Source organism: Calypte anna, chromosome 6, assembly GCF_003957555.1.
Source record: "Calypte anna isolate BGI_N300 chromosome 6, bCalAnn1_v1.p, whole genome shotgun sequence".
NCBI lineage: Eukaryota > Metazoa > Chordata > Aves > Apodiformes > Trochilidae > Calypte > Calypte anna.
The window spans coordinates 33649486-33670055 of NC_044252.1; positions in this window are offsets into that span (position 1 = coordinate 33649486).

Here is a 20570-nt window from a genome sequence, read left to right on the forward strand (position 1 = left end):
GTTTTTCCTGCTGCCTGTCATAACTCCAGCAAACTCCTGATTCTGGCTCAGGAGCCTTTGCTGTGAAATGTGGAGATCAAGAGAAACCCCAGCACTGCTCCTCAGGCTGTCAGGTGAGTACCTGCCAGGTGAGCCCCTCTGCTGCTTTCTGAGCTCCCATCTGAGAAGCTTCTCCTCTGCTCTCATACTCGAGTAAGAGAATCAAGTGCCTCCAAGTGGCTGGAGCTCTCCTCAGGCTTTAATTGCATTCTCTAGTTTTTCAAGACTTAATTGCTGGCCCAATGTTAAATAAATGTTTTAAGGGAGAGGCCAGTTCCACCCCTGCCATGAAGTAGTTGTGTGGTTGTGCCTTTCAGCCAACCCTGCTGCTCCAGCAGGCAGCCAGGGGCTGTTGGCATCCTGGGCTGGGGAACTGCTGCTGATCCTTTGGAATATCAAGGTACCCATCACATGTTCAGCCTAAAAATCTGTGGTGCTTAGAGACAGATGCCTGAGCAGCTCTGGTAGGATGGATTAAAGCACAAGGAGTACTTGAGAGCACTTTGCAGCTTACATGGGATAGAACTTCCTTGAAGTTCTTGAACTTTCAGCTGTAAATAGGATATAAAAGGGTGTATTTGTGTTCATGTCCAAAGTGCTGCATAAGCTGTTAGATCATTGTCAGGAAAATGAACAGCTCATGTATGAACAGAAAATGGACAGAAGGGTCACTTAGTGGCCTTAAGGGATGTCCAAAAATACAACCTGCACATGGAGATGCAGCAGGAGGGTAAGGACCAGCAACTCAATCCCTTCAATCTTTTCTATGTTCTATTCCTATGTGAAGTAAGTTTATCAAAGTTACATATGGATATCAATATTTTTTCCATGTAGAAATGCATTCAGATTCTGCCTTGCTGAAGGCATCTTCATAGTATGCTAATTATTTATTTACAGCTGGTTAAATAATAGGCCAGTTATCAGAGGAAAAAAAACTTGCTTTCTGCCCACATTCTGCCTGAGAGGGTCTAGCAACCAGCAGCATTTCTCAAGCCAGATAGGAGCACTCTGCAAACCTCTGGGAGCAGCCTTAGAACCTGCTTTCCAGATTAAGTGCTGAGTTTATGAATCTTAAGAAGTCCTTGAAGAATTGCTTTGAGTTGATGTGTATGTGACCTCAGGGAGAAAATAGTTAAATAAGGATTTACATTCCCATGTCAAGATTGCCTTCAATGAAAGCAACATTCTACTTCAAATACAAATACACGTTTTTAACTGTGGATTAGATGCTAAGGTATGAGCTGTTTAAATATTTTAGCTGCTTTCTAGCTAAATGAAATGCAGCTGCATGACACTGACTTTCTGGAGCAGAGTCACAGTACAAGTAATAGTAATTATTGCTTTCTGTGCCTTCAGTTTCCCTATTTCTAGACACTGTTGATATATATTGAATATCTCTGTGGCAGTTTACTTTTCTTACCAGAATACTTATTGCCTTATTTAAAAGAAAATAATGCTGCAAAACAGCTGAGAGTCATTTCCAATCTCTTGTATTTCTATTTTACTCTTTTAACTTTGTAGCATTTTTGCTTTTCCTGAGAGATCTACTTTTGATCATCCTGACTAAAGGTGGAATCAGCTGGGCAGGTGGAGAGATTAGGGGAAGCATTTGTGACTCTTCTGTATGAAACTCCTTGGGAAGCAGCAAATGAGGCCCAAATGCATGGTGAAATCATTAAAAGAACACAAATCACACTTGTTTTACTGTGCCAAAATGCCTCCAAGAAGAGGGCTGTTAGTCTAAGTCTAAATAATCCAGGGAAAACCAATGCTTCCTGTGCAGAACTTCTGGGTACAAAACTGAAATGCAGTAAAGGTTTAAGTAGGAACTAACTTTTTTGAGTTCCAAGATGCTTTAATGCTCACACTTGATAATAAGCTGTAAAGTACCCTGTGAGGAGGTTATTTATAACTCTTATCAGCTACTTGCATTTATTTATCTCTGGGATGTGAGTTTACAGTGTCATTTTCTATCCCAAAGAATGAGTGCAGCAAAGATGCAGCACAGATTTTAATTTACTGTCTCTCATTTAAGGAAAGAGTTGGATCATTTTTAAGTCAAGTTGAAAACGAAAGCTGGATAAAGAGCTGACCTCTGGTGTTGGAAGAGGTTTTGTAATTCCTGAGCTCAGGAAAGGATCCGAGTGTCAGGCAGATTGAGTTTGGCTGTGGTTAAATCCTGATTTCCATGATAATGCATTAATTAGCAACCTAAATAAGATACCACTACCTAAGTAATGGTAAAGAGTGGTGAACATCTCTGGCCAGGTAAGACCATAACTGCCAGGTTATCATCAGCAGGGAGTTGGCACCAAGAAAAAAAGGGGATAAAGCAACTAAGTGGTGCCAGGTAGTACACTGAATTCTTTCAGTTTGTTGTGTTTTATATTAAATTATGAAAGGCTAAACCAAGTATGTTCTGTCTGTCCAAGAGAACCAATACCAGCAAGCCTCTTAATTTAAGATCAAACCTCTCAGGAATGGTATAATATATACATTTTAAAAGGCTCTTAGGATATATTGCTTTTAAATAAAAGGTTGGATGGATACAGTCAGGTAGTCAGTACACAGACAGTGTATTTCTTGTCTGGTTTTCTATTTAAGAGCATGGTCACAGAACTATTCCTTCTGAGGCTGGGCTTTTAGTCAGCTCATGATTCAATTTTTTAAAGTGATCTTGAACCAGTAGTGAAGAACAAATCAATATTTTAAGTGCTGTTTTCTGTAGAGCAAGCTGAGGTGGCTGCTGGTGATATTTAAGCAGGAGACATTATCCTGTTTTTCTAGGAATGTTTGGGATGAACAGACTTCTGAGATGTACTCCAATGCTTATTAAAAATATATGGACTTGCTGCTTCTATTACAGAAACAAGGTTGGAAAAGCAAATTGATTGCCACAGAGATTTTAAAAACCTTAAAAAAAAAATAATTCCTGGCCACAAAACTGGATTTCAATATTCCAAACCTTCATTGTACAATCCTCTCTGTTCTTGACATTCTCTCCTGTATCTTGAGTACTCCTGAGCTCCTGGTTTGTGAGAGTTTCCTGACAGCAAGATCAGCTGCTTAATTACGAGGTGTGGAAAGAAAACTTGTATTGCTTTGAATTTTCCACCTTTTAATTTGTATTTTTCCATGGCATTCCTCTCCTGACTTGACACTGAGGTGCAGTGCTATTTGGAATGAGCAGTCTGATCGTGGTTGTTAACCCTGATGCCGAGCTGTAAACACTGATAATTTCCCAAAGGCTGAGATCTGGTGGAGGCAATTCTCCAAGATTAAAAGATATCAGGTAATTGATGACCTTTGAGGATGTTGTCTCCATAGGTTCCCCGTTCAGCCTCTTTTCCTGTTCCTTTAAAATATCATTTATGGCTGGGACTCAGAGGAGGTGGTGAAAAACCTGGAGACAGGTGGGACTTGCACCCTCCTTAAAAATTGCATGTGAGTTACAGGCAACCCCAAAAGTCATAATTAGGGAATATTCTCAGGTTTGCAACCAGAGGTACCTGCACTTCAAAGGCTTCAATTTGTGGGGGCCATAAACTTGAGGAACATCTCATGAAGTAACCTTTCCTTTTATAGTACTGAAGAGGGCAAGGAAAACCCAGCCAGGGTTTTAACTGTCAGGAGTTTTGGGGTCATCAGCCAGGTTTTTATGGGCCTCAGGACAGATATTAATATGTTTTTATGGTTCACATGAGTACCTCTGCCCAGCGGGTGTTTCAGTGCCTCTCAGTCTGTGCCCAGCACTGTCCTCATGACTTTCCCTCACTAAGTGAATGATAAAGAAAATGGCAGCAGACAACACCAGAAATGGGGAGAACACCAATGTATTGGAAAACTTACTGAAGAGCAGCTCACTAATCTTCCCTGTTATTAACCTAACTTTTTAAAAATGAATTTAAGCAAGTTCTCCATATTAACATAGTAATTTTTTTTTTTAAGGACTTTTTCAGTGTTGTTAGGATGCTGCATAGTGTGTGGCTAAGATAAACCCTTGTAGCCAAAACTTAATGTTTGATATCCACAGATTCTACAAGACAGATGCCAGAAGTAGTAATAAGTAAGTAATATAATAATAAGGAAAACCTTTTTCTTTCACTGAAAATTGTCAGTTTTAACAAGAAACTGATCTGAAGTGTTTCAATATCTAACCACACTTAATAGAAGAATATTCCCTGCTAGATGCCTTATGAAATCATTGGCAATAAATCAGCATTTTTAACATTAATGCTATGAGAACCCCAGGAATAAATTTCAGCATTTTAAAGCTTATAGTATGATACTAAGATCAAGAAATCAAAGCAAATGGCTTGGCAGAAAACACTCGTGGCTTGAAACGTGTCATCTCCTTAAAACGTATGGCTATGGGAAACAAAAGGTTTGTGAGGGAAGTCTCGCTCTTAAACCCTTATTTTGGAATTAACAAAACCTATTCTGACTTCCAAGCAGCAGCTGGAGATTTGCTGCTGAGACAAATCCTTCAGCCCAGGTGTCCAAGCATCAGGAGGGATTGGAGCTCTTTGAACTGCACTACTTGGAAAGAAAAGCTTCATCAAGTTGGAATGCTTGAACAGAGAATATTTGGTTGGATTGTTGTACATTAATCCTCACACGTCTGCTTTCCCCTGCAAGAAAAGGGGCAGCAAAGAAACACTTCTGTTAAACAAAAAACCTTGTGATTTCCAGAAATTCAGCATTTTTTTGCTGTTGATGGGAGCAGATAAAAGGGCTGCATGGATCTGCAGCTCTCTGAAAAGTGTTTCTAAATATCATTTCTAATACAGCCATTTAATTTTAATAATCAATTTTGTTTTAATATCTTGCTTTTATATTTAATTTTCTTTTGTGTTATTTCCTGCAGTGAGAGGGTCACATTTTCTAGGAAAAGGCAGTTTCAGAAGTGCTAACGTGATGGGCTGGAAACTGGGGTTTTGTGCAGTTTGGAGCCTTTTCAAGGCTGCTGTCTGAGTGGGGAGGAATTATAAGAAAGTCTGAATGTATGGCATAGAAATGAGCTCCCAATCTTCTAGTTTCAGAGGAAGTTTCTTCTATTTTTATCAAGCATACTTAGTTTTGCAACTCTGGAAGTGTTTTAAAATGCAGTGTTTGAGTACCAGGAAAAGATGCAGGTTTCACTGCCCTGAAGAAGGTCAATCAAATTTTCCTAAAAATCTACTAATTAGAGCTGTAAATTCTATTTAAAGGCTGGGCTGCTCTGAACCACCTGGGAGCATTTACCATGGAAATCTCTGAAGCAAAGCATGGTGATGTAAATCTTTGCTTTTCTTTGAGAGAGAAGCTATTCCACCAGCTAACCAAAAGTGTAGGGGGTGAACCTGGTAATTAATATTTTGCCTGTGTTCCTAAAGCTCTGAATGACCTATTTTTAAATAATGGAAAACGAGAAAACCCTCCAGGAGGGTCAACCAGATCATTTTGTCAGAAATCCTACGTAAGACAAGTTCAGGGCCAAATGAGAGGATGTTTCCAGCCAAATTCCACAGCTAAAACTAAAACTGAGCCTTGCCTCACTCCAACTTGGTAGCTGGATCAGGTGGAAAAAAAACATCAACTTTTAGCAGCTGAAGTTCAAGCCTGTCAATTTCCCAAGCAAGAATCAAGTAATCCTTGGATATAAATCTGCATACATCCATTCCAGTGCCTTTTGGAGTGCCTGCCCCACTTTGAAACCTTCCTCTCAAGTTGTCTGTGATTACTGCCAGCAAAGTCAAGACCACCAATTAGCATCAGCTAATTTTGCTCCTTCCTCAGTGTTGTTCATTAGTGGGGATACCCAATGCCAATTAGGGGAATGAAGCAGGCACAAGGACTAATTTGATCACCCAGGGACTTGCTTCCCAAGATCCCTCTGCAGTCAGCAGAGACTCAGCACTTCCTCCAGGGCACTTGGGTTTCAGCTCCCGCTCACCCTCTAGAGAAGCCTTCTTCTTTCCATTAACTAAAGGGAAAGACTGGTGTCCCCAGGCTAAAGATGGCCCTTCCCAACCAGAATTCCATTTTAATAAAGGCAGGCACAGACCCAGCTGGACTTTGGAGTTTCAGGGACAAGGATGTGAGAGGAGCCCCATTCCCATCACGCCATGGAAGGTGTGGACACCCCCTCCCTGCTCCCCAGCTCCCAGTTTGGTTTTGTCTGGAGCTGTCCCTAGGATCTGGAGTGTCCAGAGGCTCAGCACTTCCCTCTTGGGAAGCTCCTGTGTTTTCTCAGGACACCCCTAACACGGAATCAGGGATGGACAGGAGAGCCAGCCAGCCTTCCATGGGATTGGGAATTCTTGAGGGATGTTGGATGGGGCACCTGCTCCATGGACTCAGGTTGGAAAAGACCTTTAAGACCAAGTCCAGCCATAGGACTTGTTTCATCTACCTATTAATTTTTATTATGATAAATGAAAACTTTGGGATTCTCCCTTAAATTCACAGAGGCAAAGAGAAAAATCACTTTGTGTGGTTGCTGCTTTTCCCTCTTCTTGCCCACTTTTGAAAGGCCAAAGCTTTGTGCGGTGTTAGGACACCAGAGCAGCTCTTGGCTGCCTCTTTGGGGACACTTTGGGGTTGTTGGTAAAACAGGGGGGTCTCCTCCAGGAAAATTCCTTAGTGTGTGTGACCCATAATCCAGCTGTAAAGTGACACAGCCAGTGAGCAGATTTAATACTTTTTCATACTTAAAGTGCCTTGTTATTTGAGTGATGAGTTCTCCTTGTTCCGTGCTGGATAATGTGACAACTGAGTTTTATTTGGGGCAGGGCAGCCAACTCATCTGCTAAACCACTTTGGCAGCCCAGGTGTGTTGCTAACAGACCCAAAATTATTAACCTTAATACAATTTTTAAACAATTATTAAGCTAATCGGATGCAAATTAAACAAAATGAACCTATAAATATATGTGTTTTTCAAATTAGTAATTGGATTTTTTGATGATCTTTGGCTTGACATTGATAAGCTGCTTCTCATAACAGTCTAATTAGGCAATATGTAAACTTTGGCATTCGGTTCTGTCCTAGTGGCTTTTTCAAATGATGTTTGTAAAATTTGCAATTTCATATTACAGATTAAAAATTAAAAACTGCAGGAGGCTAACATTAAAATGAGAATTCATTTCATGGAAAGCCCTGTAGACAAAATTCACCCTAATAGAATTGTGCATAAGGGGCTGCAAATCATGATCTATAGTTACACAGGGGAAGGCTTGTCAAAACCAGTATTGTTGGCCTGTAGTTCTATTCACAGTATTAAACCCATCAGTGAAGTCACTTTGGGGAAAATGTGAACATTATCAAAGAACAGTAAATTAGCAAGAAATTAAAGCATATACCCTTGCATTTCCAAAACAAAAGATCCCTTCATTAAAAACCTTTCATCAGTGGTTTAATATTCATAGCAGTAATTTGCATAACTAAATCAGTTTTCACTGATGAGAGACGACCAAAGTTTTTTCACTAATTTCTTTTTTGAATGAGCTCTCTAGTTTTTTGATTAAAATTTCACACCAGTGTTTGAGCAGAATTGAATACAGGACTTAACCATATTGGCCAGCAACATCTTCTAAAAAGCCAAGTGAAGTGTCAGTGCTGGGCGAGGAAGAAAGGGCTCAGGTGCTTTGTTCACCTCCTCAGCAAATCTCCCTCCTCTGCCCCCAGTCCTGGACTGGGGATGAAATGCCAAACCCAGAAGATAGAGCTGGGCTGGTTCTGGTTAGTTTTGTCATGTGCTTACATACAGACAGAGCAAAAAGCTGACACAGCTCATCTGGTAATTAAGAAAAGTTGTTAGAACACACGTTAATAACTTTCCACTCCGGTGTTATCCTTTTTCAGGTCCTTTATTTTTATTTTTATTTTTTTTCTAAAATGTTTGGAAAAGATGAATTCCCTTGTGAATTCCCTTCTGCAGCCAGCATGCAAAATACATGGATATTATTCTGGCTAAAGACCACGTAACTGACTGGAAATCATTTTGAGCAGCATGTCTGAGAAATAACAAGGGGTGATGGTGTCAGAGTCACCAAGAGATGCAGTGGGTAACCACTGGTGCAATATCTGTGTGTGGGGATGCTCTCTGCAATGATTCCTTAAACTGAAATCACCTCAGGCATTTGGGGTGTCCTCAGCCCCACAACTGCATCAGGACAGGACACCCCCCCATGCAGCTCTTGGCAAAACCTGATTCTGAGTTAAAGTAGTTTCAAATGAATAAATGTCTGTGTCCAGAGAAGATAGATTGATTTGCTAGTTTTTATCCAGTTTTGTTTGGTTTTTTTTTTTAATTTCCTGACCCTGAAACTTGAATTAAAGCACAAAGTTGAGAGTGAAAGAGCACTGTTCAGATCCAACCAGAAAACAACTGCAGGTAACAAGCTTCATATCTCCTTTCCTCCTCCCAGTTTTTTGCCTTTTTTGAATCAAAACTGGGTATTTCTACTTCAGCATGTTTAAGTTTTTCCAGTGCATCTTCAGTGTCCATAGGTGTGAGCTTCCAAACTCTTCCTGCTCACCCAGGAACTGTCTCATGGGGGATTTTTTAGTTTTACCTCTTTGCAAACCCATTTTTCATGCATGACAAATGAATTGCAGAGCAGATCTCCTTGCAGGTGTTCATCCAGTGCCATGGCACTCACAGGATGGGCATCATTTTGGGGAGAAGATCCCAACCCTGGTAAGTTTTATGCTCTTTCTCTGCTTCATTGCACAGTGGAGATGTGCTGGCTGGTAGGCTGGGATAAAACCTGTTGTATTTGTCACTTTCTGTTTGCTCATTTTGTTTGCCCCCTGACAGAGCCCTTCTCATAAGGCAGAAGAGGTGATTTGGGGATTTTTGGCAGGGTTTGCTTGTTGGGAGACACCAGGATTTGCACCCCTTACCCACACCCTGCTGCAAGCAGAGCTCTTGCTGCTTCTGGCTGCTGGTTGCAAAGCTCTAAGGGTGAGCTCAGGGTTCTGGTCAACCTGCATCATCCTCAGTGGTTTTGGGGATGCTCACAAGGTTAGAAATGTAGAAGCAGCTTTTTGTGTTCACTCAGTTCTGTTGGCCAAGTCCTTGGAGGTCTTTTCCTGGTGACAAGTGCTGGAGGTGAAGCCATTCAGGGTTTTCCACCATTCCTGTAGAACCTGGTCAAATATTCCTGACTGTATGCAAGCAAAAGTCCCACCTTTATGTGGTCTTTTTTCACTGGAATGAATCAAACCCATTAGTAAACAGACATTCTGGATTTTATAACCTGGAGGTCTTTGATATTTATTGTAATGAAAATGATTTCTATTGAAATAAAAGAGCTGCTCACAATCCTAAAACCAAAGTGGCAGGAGCTGCCTCAGGAGCTGGGACTCTATGGCCCAGAGCAGATACTGACAAACTTCTTGTCCCCTTTTTAAAATAAAGGCTCTGCCAATTCCTTGGCTGATGACTTGAGATTTATTTCAAGGGCCAGGAGATTGACTCTGATATTTGTGTGGAGCATTTTGCTTTTGTACCCTTGTTACTGCCTTGGGGCAGTTCTCTCCTGGTGCACTAAGGTGGCAACACATCCTGCAGTCCACCCAGGATTAGGTACCATGGCTGTGAAAATTTATGTGGTTGAAACCAAGCTTTTTTGGCCTTGTTTGGTTATGTCATTTCTCATCCTTGCTTCTTGAGCTGTTTTTATCAATTACTTTCTGATCCAATGTGTGTATTTTGTAGTGCTGAAAGTGCTGCAAGCAGACAGCTAAAGGTCTAAAAACAAATGAGGATGTGGAAGAAGATGAGAATTAGCACCTCTTGTTGTTTTTTATGCCACTGATTTTAATACTATTATTATTACTTATTATTATTACTTGAGAAACAATTGGAGATTTCTTCCTGGAAGTCAATTTCAGGTTAGTGAAAAACCCCAGGGTGTCCCTGAAGTATAAAAGCAGAAAGACCTTCTCTCCATAACAGCAAAGGTGGAGGTTTATTGGGGTTTTGTGTTCTCCTCTCATTTCTTTGACTCCTTCACTCTATTAGAAGTGTTTCATCATTTCCTTCCTCTCCAAAGTGAGGGATAATAAGCAGTGTCCAGCTGTGAAGGAATTGAAGGAGTCAGGATAAACAGTGCTTGCCTGGTGTTGACATTAATCACATCTCCTTGTAGGAATGCCCACGGATCCCCTGTGCTGTTTCCAAAGGCATGACAGTGATGAAGGTGCTTCACATGTTGGTAATTATGCATTGCCATTAGAAGTTCCTTATAAAAAAGAACCAAGTGAGCCCTCTGAAATCAAACCCCTCTGATCACCTTCAATCCAAGCATGGGAATAATTCCCTCAGCCTTGCCCATTCTAACAGTAATTTCTAGCAGCCTATCTGTGAGAAAATTCAAAGTGAACTTGAGCTCAGTCACCCACCCAAGTCTAGATTTAAAAAGTCTCCATTTAAATAAAGCAGCCTAACATCCATCTGCATGTTCTGTGTGAGGCAACTTAAAGCAAGGCAGAAGAACAAGCAAAAGTCAGGCAGATTAATCAATTTGCTTAATTATACAACTATAAAATTGGTCAATATAATCATGAAACTGGTGTAAAGATTCATATAATAATGGTAAAGACTGAACATTTGCTATTATTATTTGCTACTGACTAAATCACAGGTTTTTTTTTTTCTAAAAGCACAACACCTCCACCTGTTATTTTTCACAGTAATTGTTTGGAAGTTATTTGTAAAAGTGCAGAACACTCGTTTTGAAATGGAAGCTGCAGCACCTGGGAGGTAAGCTAACAACGTGGAAGTGGCTGGCTGAAATAAACTTGGTTCTAAATATTTTTCTTCCTCATTCTGCAGTGCTGACTCTGCTGTTATCAGAGCATCTTGGTAAGTGCTGTGTGCCTAACCAGCCCAAAGGTTCCATACAAAACTTTTTTGTGGTTTGAATGTTATTTTTTTTTTAATGCAATATCATCTGGATTTATACAGAAATCCTAGTGGTAGCCTCTGACCCACATGTACATCAAGTGCTGTTCCCCCATGGCCCTGGCCTATTTATTGCTTTCCTAACTACTCGAGTTCAAATAGGAGCTCAGAACAAAATTGAAAATGAGCTTGGGGTCTTTTTCTGGTCCCAATTTGTTCACTTCCAAAACCACTACCCAATTTAGCACAACTGGCAACGTCTGCTCAGGAGAGAGGGCAAAGGCTGGAATAACAGGGATGCAGGAGGGCAGGGCTGAAGTGTGCTGGCAAAACAGCATGGAAGAGCTTTCCCAGCACTCAGCTGTAGGAATCTGACAATTAGCATAAAAACCTGAAGGAGACAAAAAAGGAATTTATTTTTTTCCAGCTGCCTAATCAAAAAAAAAAAAAAATATCTGAGCATCATGCTCTGATAGCAAGGCAACAAAGTTATTGCTCGTGACTAAATATCAATTAGCAAAGGTGCTAAAGTGTCACAGAGGTGGAATGCAGGTGATAAGCAAGTGGTGTTGCATGGTATCAGCAGAAACATTTCTGGTTTTGTCCTGAGTGTAGAAGGAAATTCCTGCCATGTGGTTTATAGGTGATTAAATGTACAGAGAAAAGGTGCTGGGCAGCTCCATCACCATGGGAGAGCTGAGTGCCCAGCACCTTGTGAAGGTGGTAATAATAATTAATTAATTATTAATAATTAACTGCTTTCTAGATTTAACTTCCTGCCCAGAACTAAGCATAAGCCTTGTTTTTTTATGGAGGTGTGACTTGCTTGGAATGGTTTCCATGAATGCCTTTCAGCATGAAAAAGAAGCCATGTGAAGAGAGGTAAGTAAATATTTGTCTGGGAAGAAGGCTGAGAATGTACATGAGAGGTTAAAAGGTTCTTGTCTTGGTGGAAAATCCTGAAAAGAAAATAAGTGTTGGATTACTGAAGCTGCTGCTCTGAGATTAATCTCTTTATTAACCTGAAAATCATCAGTACTTGGAATAAATCACCTGCACTTGCTTGTGCACCTGACTGTCAGCAGCTGAATTGCTTTTGGATAGGTGATAAGACATGCACGGAATCTGTCCTGCCCTAAACTAGGAGTAAAATCAGCTAATTAAAACAAAACAAACAAAAAAAATCAAAGAACAGAAAACATAAAACCCAAACAGAAGCAGTAAAATTAAAGAATTAAAAACAGGAAACAAAACTCAAGCAAGTTTTTTGGTTTGCTTGAGGGGCTGCTGGAGTGGCAAAAGAGAATGTATGCAGATGTTACTCTGCAGCCATTCCTTTAGCTTATATTACTGTTCTCCTGACATTTTCCCCTTAGTTTCATGTGGTTTTGATGCCAGGAGACACCCATCACTTGGCAAAGCAGATGCTTAGTCTAGGCAGAAGCAGAAACCAACCTGTAATAATTTTGCTTTGGAAACATTGAGGTGATCTTATTTCATCTGTGCTTTTAAGGGGCACTTCTTAAAAATGCATGTGGTTGAATCTGTGATTTACAAAGATAATGTGTGAAACAGACTGCAGCCTACAGCTGCCTGAACTGGAAACGTTTGTTCTTCTCAGGTAAAAAAATATATATATGTCTTCTGTCCACAGATATATATATATATATATATATATATTTTAAAGACTGTGGTAGGAGGCAAGGGATATTTTTTCAAGGATTCAATCTGAGTTTTATGGACACAGTTGTACCAGTGTAAGTGCAGTAATGACAAATTTGGCTTTAGAAAAGATGAAACAGTTAAGATCTGGAGAGCATCATTTTTTTTTAGTACTTTTTACTAATTTTACTAATACTTTTTTTTGTTAATCTCCTTACAAGATTGGAGCACATGATTTTTCTCCCTCCCTCTCTCACCTTTCTCTGTTGACCGAGGAGCCCTGAGCTCTGACAGGCATTTACATATCAGGATTAAGAACAATCAAGCTCTTACAGCTCCTTTCCCTTCTCACTGGGGTCAGCCTGCAAACAATAAATAGCTTTTTTTCCCCTACCTTGTCATTTCTTTGGGGTAAAGTCTCATTTCCTAGGAGACCCTGTTGTTCCCAGTCCAGTTCTTCTGGGATGGTGGGATGAGCCTGGCAGCTCCTCTGCTCAGGTGCATTCCTGCAGTTCTTTCCAGTGGTTCTTTGTTACCTCCCTTTGCCCTACCCTGGTCCCCAGTATCTTTTTTTCAAACAAAGCCAAAATCCACTCTTCCCCCTCTGCAGAAATCCACCCAGGAAGTTTCTGCCTCTAGAAACAGCACTGCTGCCCTTAGTGGTGGATACCTCATCTGGGCATCAGTTGGTACATTGAGCCTTACCAGTTCCATTTTAATGTACCAGGTAAAGCTTTTCAGCTCCAGAGCTGCATTAAGTATGACAAGAGAGGGGAAAAAAACCATTTTTTGTTAAGTATCAGCCTCAGCAGGGTGCTAACAATGAGTTTTCAAAGAAGTTGGAGGGACAGGATTTGGCTGGACTCATTGAAAATAAGTTTTCAGATTTGCTTGATCTGGTTGCTTTCAAAAACCTTCTGGCTTTTGTGGAACAGAGTGTTTTTTGAAATGTCTTCAGGAAGTAAGCAAGCAGGTGGAGACTTCTGCTGGAAAGTCCATTTCCAGCTGCCTCACACAGGAGATGAACACAGGTCTGTCTCCATGTGGTAAATTAAGTTGCTTAAAACCCCTCTCAGTAATTCTGCTGAAAACCAAGGCCACCTAGTCCTGACACAACCCAGCTGGCTCTGGACAGGCTGGTGCAGTGTCCCTGCTGTCACAGGGATCCAGCCCTGCAGGGACACTGACACCCAGGCCCAGTGCTGATCCTGGCTGATGCAGAGCTCAGACTCCATCCCCAGCTCCAGCAGGAGCAGAAATTGGAGCAATTACCATGGAAAGACCAGCTGGCCCACCAGAGATCCTATCCTTGCTGTCCTTGAAATAAAATGATGTCTGTTTTCTGCCAGCTGTGTCTGTCAGAACAGATGTCTCAATTGGAAGTTAGGATCTCTTTTTTTTTTTTTTTTTAGGTTTGTTAAATACTGTCATCCTGCAACAGAAAGCTCCCTGTAAGGACTCCCAGGGGCCAGAAGAATCCCTTGGTGTGATCTCCCTGAGGGTCTCAGGCTGTAGGTGATTTCCCTTCAGTACTGCAGCAATGAGTAGAAAATGAAGGAAGGAGGTTGTCAGGTGGACTGACAGAGTGGGATTTGCCCGTGGACTCAGTATGTTCAGTTTTACATTAAATGTCTAAAGTCATCCTCTCTGGGTCTCCCAAACACACCCCATGCTAAGTCCTTTCTGTAGAATGCTTTCTCAGTCCCTCTGGCCTGGAGATGCTGCACAAGTGGAAACTTTTGCTCACCACTTCCCCACACAAACGCCAGCAGATCTTCTCCAGGGAGAAAGCTCAGGCTTGCTGCCAAATCCTTTTACCCTGCCTCGAGCCCTGGCACTGTTTTGTCTCTTCTTTGCAGTTCTTATAATCTCCAGGACCACTGGGAGGCTCACACAGGTCTCAGGCCACATCATTTGATAACCCAGCTTGGGACAAGCAGGACTGCTTCTAAAAGTGACAAATTTCTTGGGCAATCAGCTCATCATCCTTTCATTCTTTTCCCAGCTCCCATGACAGCACTTCAGGCAGATGTTGCACCCTGAACCCCACTTCCAGATGCTCAGCTTGAATCTTTGCCAGAGACTGTTGAGGAGAGAAAAAGAAGAGTCAGCCCAGGGGTAGGATATCTGTGTGGTGCTGCTCCCTTCCTCACCTTTGCTTAAACTCCAGAAATTTCCCTTTTCTGTCGAGCTGCATCAAATATCTCCGTGTTCCCTATGTATCAGTTTATTGTATACATTCCTGTCTGCTGGTAAATCATCTTTGGTTCCACGTTCACACCCACATTTACACCTGAGATTTTGGCACGTGGCAAGCATTATTCCTCAGTGAGTTTTTAAAAATCCTCTCTTTATGCTGAACGTGTGCTGACATCTTTTTGTACCTGCCAGAGGTAAATTGCCAAGTACCTGCCTCAAGCCCTGCTTCCTCTGAGCTGCCCAACAAAGAGAGAGGAAAACACTGGAAATTAATAGCTGGCAATGACATCTTTTCTCTCCTAGGCATATTGGTGTCCTTGTTTTTATCTCCTTTATCATTATTTATATGATGATTTGGTCCCTTATTGCTTTTCCCTGCCTTTGGCTCCAGTGGACCAAAGCTTTTCTGGAGTTATTGCATCTTCATCCTCTCTGAGTTCTACTGGAAATGTTTGGGTGTGTGCTGTATTTGGGAGGTTCATTGCTCAGATGAATACATGAGGCTGGATATTCCTGGCAGGTTTTCCATTCAACACGAGTTCAGGGAGAAAGCTGAAAGCTCCATCCTGAAGCCAGGGGTCCTGAGAGCCCAGTTCCAAGGCTTCTTCCAGGTCAAAGCCAACAGTCAGCTCTTCAGGGGAGCTTTGTGGTGGTTTTCTGGGGAGGTACCAGGTGCCCTGTGTCGACTTGAGAGAAGGAAAACCCAGAGCTGTGGTTGAACGGGGTCACTCAGAAGAGTTTCTCCTCTCCATCTTTTATACCTTCTAGATGGAATTTCTGCTAGTAGTTATTTTTTGGGTACCAGGGATTGAACTCCAGGTGTCCTGGCCCCTCCCTACCCTTGTTTCAGCAGTCAGTAAAGGTTGAAGCTGCAGGCACAGTGGGTATGGGTATTCACACCAAGTCTGGGCTCTTTGTGTTCCTGGGGCAAAGGATCACTTGGAAGAAAAGGAAATTCTGTGAACATCCTGATGGCTCTGGGGAAGAGGGAAGGAAGAGGTGGTTTTTTTCAGGGCTGGCAAATAACCACAGCCTTTGTTCTGCTTGCAGGGGTTTCTTTACTCCATTGTCCTTCCTTGGGGACTGGTGCAGAAGGGGGAATCCCAGGAACAAGCAGTCCTACATCCAGGAGCCAAAGAGTACGTAGACATTACTTGCTGTCTTGGGAAGCCAATGTGAAGATGGGGTCAGGTCACTGATGTTCTCTCACCACCAGCTGATCACTCTCCTGATTCCTCCTTGTTTCTCACTATTTGCAGGTGCTTTGACCTTTGGAGGTACCAATGCATAACAAATGGCTTTAGTTAAAGCCAAAACTGCCCCACTCTCCCTATGGGACTCAGTTATACACCAACAATAAATGATGTGATGATGACATACACAGCATTTTCAAGCCACCAGGTCTTTCCAGAGGGAAGTTGTCATTTAAAATCCCTTTATTCTCTGGGATGCTCTTGCACGTTGTGGCTCGGTGGTGCCGACTCCGCGTCCTCCGCTCTTCAAAACAAAGAGTCAGGGCACAGGTTTGCAAAGTGGCTGCCGTGCATAGGGAGTTCCTATATTTTATCAAAAATGTAATGAGTTTAATGTACATAGTTACACAAGACTCGAGTGGCTCTTCAGATGAAAGGCAGCCCAAAACACAGGGTGACACAAAGCAGTGTTGGGGCTCCGGTCCATCCCGTCACCGCGGTACAAATTGATTCTGAGCAGAGATTGAGCACACATCTCCAGGGGGCTGCACTCTGCTGCTCCTGCAAAAGCAGAAACAAAAATCAAGCCTGGTGCTTTCTGTGGACAGAACTTAGTTTTTTCCATCACCTTGGTTTATCTACGAGCTGCCTCTCTGTCAGCATTCAAACGTTTTTGTTGCCCGTGAGTGTCTAAGGGCAGTTTTCCCAAACCTGTTTCCATTGTTTTGTGCTTGAAAGGACACTTCAGGAAGAGGATGGTGTTTTCACACTGACCTGAACAAGAATTAGATCTTGTGCTTGTGAGTGTGAAGTGGTGCTTTTTAGGGTTATGTCCAAAGAGACATGGAGTGAAACTTGTGTATAGGTTCATACTGAAGCTGAACAAATGTGGCCAGTTTCCTGCTGTAATATTCAAAGAGAGTCATCAGCTCATTGATAACCACAAGTTTTCTGTTCAGGCACTGTCTAGGGCTAATCTAGGGTATGATCACCTCTTTTCTAGCAAAGCTTCTGTGCACCTCAATCCAAAAGGATCCCCTGGGGGCTGCAGATGGCTCACAAAAGCTCAGCCTTTCAGAGCCAGAAAAAGAAGTGGTTTGGGATCTGGATGGATCTCCCATGAGCTGTCCTGGAGGTTCCTCTCTTTATGTGGCATTTTTCCTCTGCTGGGTGCCATGGGTTGTCTCTAACAGGGTGGCAGAATTGTACCAGGAACTAGGAATTAATTTCTAGGTGGATAAAAAGAATATGTGTTTCCAGGGTGCAACCCACAGGATGAGTTTAGTGCTTTAGGTTTGCTTCAAAGCAACGTGAAGTCCATGGATTGTCTTCCAGCAGGTTTTGTACCAGTCCTCTAAAATCCCAGTGTGTTCCACAGCAGAAAGGCTGAATAAGGACCTTTGGTTTGTGGGGAAGCTGTTGTGTAGAGCAGTGTTTGTAGCAGGCTCCTAAAATAAGCATTTCTGTGCCATGGAGCTCGTTTGGAGCAGAATTCTCACAACATACAATGTCTGTCTTGTTGAACTTGTGTTATTGTACATGGGTGTGGTTTTCAGCCCCCTGGGAATTTTGTAACTTGAAAACCTTTGCCAGAAGGGAAAAAAAAAAATTTAAAAATCACCTTGTTCATTAGTTAATGAGTCTGCTTGCAGAGAATCCTCCAGAAAGTCCATTTGGTCTCGATCTGACTTGTGGGCTCTGCTGTTTCAATAAAATCTTGGTTATCAATAGAGGAAAAGGCTTTTGTAAACCTCTGTGCAAACATGGGGGCCCAGAAAGGTTGGAAAATCTTGTTGACTTATCCTGTTATGCCAGGTGAAAATCAACACTGATCAAATTCCTTGCTGCTCACAGAGCAGGCAGCTGGACCAGGACTGGTACCTGCCTGGGTCTGGTGGCTTAGCACACAAAAGCTTGGTCTTGTTTCAGACTCTCCCAGGTGAGAAGAACCTGGAACAATCTTTTAGATTTAAAATGCAATAACAGGACCTATAGATAAATTTTGCTATCTCAAAATACAGCTCAGTCAGGGATAAAACTATGCGGAACAGAGCAGAAGCAGAGCAGCTTTGGGACACTAGAGAAATACAGGGAATGAAAGTGGTAGCTGGCTTATAACATCATAAATATCAACAGTGAAGCTGTCAGCACTGCTCCTCTGCATGGCTGTGAGATCTGGACAATTACAGTCATTAAATTATGCTCTGGAGTTGTTTCCATATGTAGTGTCTTCATGCCCTTGTGTAAAATGAGATCGGGGTAATATATCCTGATAAATCAGATACAGAGCAGCAACGTGTTAGAGCATCACCTACAAGTCAGCAGCAAAACTGTGTTTGCCCTGCTTCAGCTGCATCTTCCCCAACATCTGGTTTAGGTGTCAGGAGAGCTCCAGCAGTCGTTCATCACAGCTGCTTAAAGCACAGAGGGAGTGGGGTAAGTGCCATGCCAGGAAGGCAATTCCTGACCACTGCCAGGCTGCTTTTTGAAGCAGTCACCCCAGCTGAATGCTTTGCACAGCATTTGGCTTTTGTTTCCAGCCACAGAGAGAACTGGAAAGTGACACTGAAGCTTCTAGAGCTCTTTGGTTTGACATTGCTGAAACTTCAGTGGTCCTGTGACCAACCTCTCTTGAGTACCCAGGAAATCTCTTAATCTTTATTTGTCTCTGTGTATTTAAAGGCTGGATAATTTCTGCTTATTTAATACCTGGTTAACTAGCTAAACACATTTCCATTAAGTAAAGTCTGTGGCTGTGCTGCTCTGATTCACAGTCACTCTCTTTCTTTGTTAAGCTTCACCTGTTTCCCAGGGGATGTTGTCTGAGTACAAAATTCTGTTCAGGGGGGTTTGCTGAAATAAAATTTGAGCAAAGTTTATCACAATGTCATTTTGTCTTTTAACAGTTGTCTTCTTTCCTCTTTACTTACCCCATTACAAGCAAAGCTCTCTGGACACAACCACTCCTAGGAGCAGAGCTGGAGCCCACTGACTTGCAGGATGCTACCCAACACGTGGCAATGAAGGCATTGAACACCAGGACAGCTCTGTAAATCCCTTCTACAAAACACACCATGTGCTTCCCAGTGCCTGCAGAGCAGGAGAGGCTTTGGTCTAACTGGAGATGTCTGAAAAACCAACCTCACTGTAGGTAATTTGTTTTGTCTAGTTGGGGATAAAGATTGATCACAGAATTGCTCTGGTTGGAAAAGACCTTTAAGATCATAGAATCATAGAATTGGCTGGGTTGGAAGGGACCTCAGAGATCATAAAGTGGAGTCCAACCATTAACCATCTCACCCTGCAAAAGACTGCAGCAAAGTGATGGTAGGATTGGTAGGATTTCCCACTGCTTCCTTGGGGTTGTTGTTTGGAAGGCTCAGCCCTTGGGCTGTTACAGCATCAGCAACAATTGAGGTGAATTTCTTAATACCTGCTGCTCCCAAATGTGATTAAACCAAAATCCTAGCTGAAGATCCAGTACTGCTTTCTGTCAAAACTTGTCAGGATTGGAGTTCCCAACCTGGAAAGATCATTTCCTTCAACCTCCTTTTGTTCCTCATTCCTCTCTAGGAAATGCTCTAAAATGTCCTGCACGGCCACGGCTCTCCAGCACGGGGCTAAAGCTTTCTGTTCTGGTAAACATTGCAGAGACCAAACCTGGTGCTGCTGACTCTTGCAGGAACTTGCTGTTGCCTCTGGGCAGACTGCAAACATGGAAAGTTTCAGCCCCAGAGGAATCTGAAGGAAATGAAGAGCAACGGGGCTGTCATCACCGTGGTGGCTCAGCTGGAGCTGCTCCGATGCCTGGGATGGGAGATTCCTGCTCAAGCCTCAGGACTTGGGGCTGCTCTGGCTTTGGAAACAAACCTGGGCCTGAAGCCAGCAGGAAAATGGAGATAAACCCATAGGAGTGGAGATAAACCCCCGTGGTTGGCTTTGGATCTCAGTGCCATGCAAGAGGTGGGGACAGGGACCTTGATGCTCGTGGGGCTGGAGATGGGCATTGCCCTCTGTCCCCCCCTGAGCTGGGATGACAAATGTGTCAATACTGTGGAAAGCAGGTTATTTATTATTTAAAGCTGTGTGACTGGTTCTGACTCTTCTGAACGAGTCTCTGAAGGCTCACAAAGTCACTGCCATTTGCCTCTCAGGCTTGGGGGAGATGCAGCTTGGAGAGGAGGCAGTGTTTGTGTGTGATGCTCAGCGGGACTGGGAGGAGAGAGGCAGAAACTGTGGCTGCCTCTGAGTTAAAAAACAACCCCAAAAGTCATTGCTGTATTTTCCTGGGCTCTCACCACGTTCACATTAAAAGCAATAAGTGATACTTAGCCCATTTCCAGACAGAATTATGAATTTAGGGTTTCCTGGCAATGCTGGTTTGTACACCTATGGAACTGGAATTGGTGCTGGCTGGAAAATCAGCTTGCTTGGAATCCTTCCCTGGTTTTCTTTTTTCTGGAGTCAAAAGAGAAAGGTCTTGTCTGCCCGTGAAAACTGCAGTGTTATGAATAATTTGTTCTTTCCCTTTTGAGACTGACTGTAAAAATGGAAATGTTTGCTTTCAGCCTAGTTTGTTTTCT